Genomic DNA, 5,873 nt, shown 5'->3' on the forward strand with positions numbered 1-5,873 from the left:
TGATGCATAGGTCCAGCTTAGAGTGTTATTCCTGGCGTGTGACCGGTTGTACACATGATATATCGTAAGCCTGTGTACAGCATGGTGTATGTACTCGGAGAGCAAATCCCGGAATTCCCCGCAGGAGGCCCCTTGTGGCCTTTGACTCTGAGGCCGGCTGCCAAACATTAGCTACAATACGAGTGCTTGTTTTTGACAACAGCATGCAGGTTCTATTACACTAGTGGCTATTTTCGTTTTCAAGTTATGACAGAAATGCTTTTGCACCCTGAGTGGGTATGGAAGAAGCCAGGTAGCTGAATGACTCCTACGCTGAGATAGCGGTGCACATATAGACAGTGGCGTAGCGTGGGGGGTGCAGGGGGGGCCGGCCGCAACATCTGGGGGTTAGGGTTAGGGAGCGCAAATCCACGGGTTAGGGGGCAAAAATCCACGGGTTAGGGGGCGCAAATTACTTGCCTTGCCCCGGGTGCTGACAACCCACGCTACGCCACTGCATATAGATGCTTGCAAGGCCCTTTGAACTGAATTGCATGTTACCTCTGAAAGAAAATACACAGGATCGAACCGATTCTCATGTCAGGTTTTCTTCTCCTAAGGAGAAGTGATTTTGGAAGTATTCCTTTAGAGGTCTGCATTGGGTAAACATTACATCAGAACTGAAAATCCACATTGCTTTTCCAGGAAGGATTTGTGAGCAGGATATTAGATTCCTGCTGGCTCCTGCTCATGTTTTCTATTTATATTCGTCCAGAGGAATAATTTTTTTAAAAGTTCTCCCATGGAGTAAAATGTTACGTCTGAATTGGCCCTGATTATGGGTAAATCCACCATTCACTCAGTGGCTGGAAGTGGAATTATAGGGTGTCATTTATTCCAGGCATCTTTCAGGGAGACTTGCCACCCGACAAGAACCACAGAGTTCAAGGAGCAGAACGGCTACATCTGGGCAAGGTAACCACATCTCTTGGATGTTTTTGGACCTGAGTCAAGTTTTGAACACCCCCCCCCTCCCCTTTAAGCCGGGACCCAAAGCAACAGCAGCAGCGACCGTGTTCCAACCTCCTGTCTTCGATGATAGATGAGTCTAGCTCCGAAAACACAGAGAGATACTAGACTCAGCATAACACAGATGTTGCCATGGAGGCAAATTTGGCTTTAATGGGACTGTGCAAGTTGGATCGCAGAGAGGTATCCAGTGCCTGCTTCACTGAGAAGCAAAATATTACCAGCTGACAGCACACACACACAGAAATATTCTGTTACCGGTTATAGATGGACCTGGGTCAGATTGGCAGGGGCGATTATTGTTGCAAGGGTAATGCTGCAATGAGGTGAAAAAACTTCCAGCTGAAATAATGATCTCTGCATTACACACACACACACACACACACACGTCCAAAAATATAAGAGGTAGTGCCTAGTGTAAAGATAGCAGACCTTGTATATGGTCTATTGAAGAGGATCTGGCAGTCATTACAAGCAACAGCCTCCTCTCGTTCTCAAGATCCCTCCCAGCTTTCTCTGCCTGTCTCTGGGGCAGCTTTTAAAAATTCTCAGCAGCAGAGTCCAGCTTTATATACGGCTTCCTTTTATGTGATGGGCGCAAAGTGCAGCTAGGCTCCTATACAGTATAATTTATATCCTGCACCTTTTCGTTTACACACAGGACCTTCCGGACAGCTTGTCTCTTTAATGCAGAGGGATGCCAAGGTCTCAGGAAACGGGCAGGTTGCTTACATTTTCATTGTGTAGCTGGTATTTTACATTAAAAAACAACAACAACGTTGATTGTTTTCTATGTTTGCTATGTTGTAATCCACCTTGGAGTCTTGAGGACAAAGGATGAATTACAAGTTTTTAAAACAAATGAATAAAATAATAACAGTTAAAGAAACAACAATAATATTTACCTTGCATGTTTGTTTGCATACTGGCTTTCAGCCAAATGACTCCCAGGGAAATTCACAGTAAAATACGGACAATTAAATCCATGTAATAAAAATGAGTGTAGCACAGCAAAACAAGTCCATCGTAATAAAATGAGCCACAAAGAAGCAGTTAAAAATGGGCTAAGATGCAGAACTCAGGTAGCCTGGGAGGACAAATTTATGCTCTTGACTAGGAATGCTGGAGAACGTCGCAATAATTAAACTTGGTCCCAAGCTCTGCAACAGCTTGCTTGTTAGCTTGTTATGCAAGGAAGTTGGTTTCCATATGAGCACTAGGTGGAATCTACACACATATAAAAACCGTTCTGAAACTGGGTTTTTTAAAGCGTTTTTAAAAAATACATTGAATTTTCCATAAGGCTCACTGTCGCCATCTAGTGTCACATACATTGCACTTAAAACATACCTAAAATGTTTTATTTGCAGCTATATAGCTGAGTCCTTAGCGTTCTTCAATTATGGTCTGTATACAGTGGTACCTCGGGTTAAGTACTTAATTCATTCCAGAGGTCCATTCTTAACCCAAAACTGTTCTTAACCTGAAGCACCACTTTAGCTAATGGGGCCTCCTGCTGCTGCCGCGCCACCAGAGCACGATTTCTGTTCTCATCCTAAAGCAAAGTTATTAACCTGAAGCACTATTTCTGGGTTAGTGGAGTGTGTAACCTGAAGCATGTGAAACCTGACGTACCACTGTATTAGGAATAACATAATTTGAATGGTTAATGTGCATAAAAACCAGCCATGGTGCACATCTACCAGGCCTCACAGAGAATGTGCACATAACCTCAATCTTAATAACAGCCTGTTACCTGCCCAGTGGAAAACATAATACCATAGGTGTGGCCTGCCACAAGTGGAACCAGTCTATTTTTGAGACATCGTTGTCATGGTGGCCATGAAACCCTAAGCCAATCCAGACAAGGCAAGCAAAGGTTTCCTCAAAAGCCCTGGCTTGGGGGTCATCAGACCAATTCTGAGACCAGTTCTGACATCAACCCAGGTAAACAATTAAAACAAAAGCAGATAACCAGCAGCGAAAGCTTAAACCACAGATAATTCAACTTCAGAAGGCATTTTTATCGAATATGCATCAGGCGCCATCTTTAAGTTGATGCCTGAAGTATATCAGTAAGTAATCAGATGGGTCTCATGGAGCAGTGAGTTCCACAGTCCAGATACTGCAGGTGAGAAGGCTGTGCTGATGAAGGGACATGAACAGAGCCTGGCAGACTAAATGGCTTTGAGCATATGTAATCCCCCCCCCCCCCCGCCACAAGCACTGCCAGGTTTGAGAGGACCCTGGTTAAGAGAGCCTCTTTGCTGCCCTGACCACTCCCCCCACCAACCCTTGCTCCCCCTTGCTGAGTGACCACACTCTCCTCTGGGCTAGGATCGCTGGTCAGGCCCGTTGCTAATTTGAAAGTGGAACCGGGGAAGTGGGAAGGGAACATAATCACGTGGCATAGTTCCATTTCCCCTTCCTAAATGGCAGCCAACCAACCTGGGCTAACTGCTGCTACAGAGGCATCCGTAAAACCATTGGCTTGGAGCAGCACAGCTAGATTTAAAATGCATTTTCCCCTTTGCACTTTAAAATCCAGGCAGTGGTTTTGCCAAGAGATTTGCCAGCAAGCCAGGTGGCCACCCTAGGCTCGATCCAGAACTGCAGGAGAGTCAGGTAGCATCATTTGGCCTCTTAAAAGATCTGGTACAGCATCTCAACCCTGGTATCAAACCCAGCGGTGGTTCGATAGCCAGCTCATCCTCACCCGGACCCTCATCCTCTGAGCCTGACATCATGACAATGGGTATGTGCAAACGGGCGGCAAGGTTGTTGATTTGGAGTTGGATTAACTCAAACAACATTATGAGCCTTTGACACGTTTCCCCAGGTCCCCCCCCCCCTGGTGTAGCTTAAAAAGGTAAAGGGACCGCTAACCATTAGGTCCAGTCGTGTGCGACACTGGGGTTGTGACGCTCATCTCGTTTTACTGGCCGAGGGAGCCAGCATACAGCTTCCGGGTCATGTGGCCAGCATGGCTAAGTCGCTTCTGGTGAACCAGTGCAGTGCACGGAAATGCCGTTTACCTTCCCGCTGGAGTGGTACCTATTTATCTACTTGCACTTTGACATGCTTTCAAACTGCTAGGTTGGCAGGAGCAGGCACCAAGCAACAGGAGCTCACCCCCTCACGGGGATTCAAACCGCCGACCTTCTGATCATCAAGCACTAGGCTCTGCGGTTTAACCCACAGCGCCATCCGCATCCTTGGTGTAGCTTAGTTTGTTTCTAATTTGGTCAGGAGCTCGGGTTGGGAAGCTCACCCACCCCTACTCTAGGTTACGCATGCATCTGTAGATTTCCTCAGTATGTGGCAACTGATTTGGAGCTGAAATACAGAAGACCTGTTTTCCAAAAGGTTTCATCAGGATTGAAAAGATCCTTTTTGCAGAAATTTTAGCTAGGATTTTTAAAAAAATCAAACTGGGGGAGGGGGTAATTCATTTATTCCTCTACATAGTTGTGCTGGCTGTTTTCTGCTGCAAGAGTGGTACTGACTGTGCACAAAATAACCATATCTATATGTCAGGAGTTCAGCCTACACTCAAGTAGGACCCTAGTAGAGACACAAGCCTGACCGGCATGTTCTCTCCCTCCTGGTCTTTTGTTCAGGAGCTTCAAAAGCTTTCTTCTGCCCGAACATCACAGCGACCGATGCCAACCGACACCGGCACACTTAGGGATCCGCAGAGTTTGCGCAACTTGCATGACAGACCTCAGCAACTCAGCATTTTGGTTAATCTACTTTATTTACATATAAACACACACGGAGCACTGCAACGTGGCTCCCTCTCTCTCTAGCATCAGACAGCAAAGAGAAAGAACAAAGTCCCACTTCACGGAACACAGTAACACAAACATCTTGTCTCCATCACTTCCCACTCTGTGGAGTCAAAACATATATCGTCTTGTGAAAGAAAACAATCCCATGACTGCAATCATGAAGCAGGAATTCTAACACTATACACACATGCATATATAAATACAGTGGTACCTCAGGTTACATACGCTTCAGGTTACAAACTCCACAACCCAGAAATATTACCTCGGGTTAAGAACTTTGCTTCAGGATAAGAATAGAAATCGTGCAGCGGCGGCGCAGCGGCAGCGGGAGGCCCCATTAGCTAAAGTGGTGCTTCAGGTTAAGAACAGTTTCAGGTTAAGAACAGACCTCCAGAACGAATTAAGTTCTTAACCTGAGGTACCACTGTAAGTGTAATAAAGAATACAGGCATGAGAAGCAATGGGCAATTGAGATATAAAAGGAGTTTCTCCTTCTCCTGTCTTTCCCCCATTCCCCACATCAGCACACATGGGACTTGCTGGTTAGAGACACCATCTCCATCTGGGGAGTCTAACTTCCCTTGTCTTCTGAGCCAGCTACATCTGCTGTCCATCCCCCCCCCCCCAGCCACTTTTATCTCTGCAGACCACCTCCTGATTCCCCCAGCAATGGAGCCCCCCGAGTCCTTCCCTCCTGCTATCAGCAGCTTAGTCTGGGTAGTATCTTGGTCAACCAGGAACCAACCCAACACCACCTGCCCTGCTGGAACTGCTATTGCTTTAGCTTGTATTTGGCTTGTCTCAACAGGCAACCGGCCAGCCAGCCACTTCCCGGTGGGATCACGGCTGGAGTTAAGGACTGTCCTTCCAATCTCCTTAGGTGACTGTGATTTGCTCGAATGGGCCTTGCTCTTTCTCATATGGTTCCCATTGTTGCTTACGCCACAGACAAGGAATCTAACCGAAAAAGTAACAGACAAGAAGTGCTCGCCTGCAGGGACCGTGGTGCAGAAATGGCTTGGGTGGGTTTGAAAGTCTCCTGTTGTCAGCATGCTCTTTAGAACTATCACCACC

General features: G+C 46.5%; 1 long non-coding RNA gene across 1 annotated transcript; it reads left to right on the forward strand.

Annotated features, from left to right (window-relative positions):
* The first annotated feature begins 286 nt into the window (after positions 1-286).
* On the forward strand, positions 287-1,751 carry LOC310668059. Its single transcript, XR_014506589.1, has 3 exons — positions 287-323; positions 881-954; positions 1,670-1,751. It is a non-coding gene; the product is annotated as an uncharacterized lncRNA (long non-coding RNA).
* Positions 1,752-5,873: the final 4,122 nt, after the last annotated feature.

The sequence above is a fragment of the Podarcis tiliguerta genome (assembly GCF_965153285.1).
Source record: "Podarcis tiliguerta genome assembly, chromosome: 17".
NCBI lineage: Eukaryota > Metazoa > Chordata > Lepidosauria > Squamata > Lacertidae > Podarcis > Podarcis tiliguerta.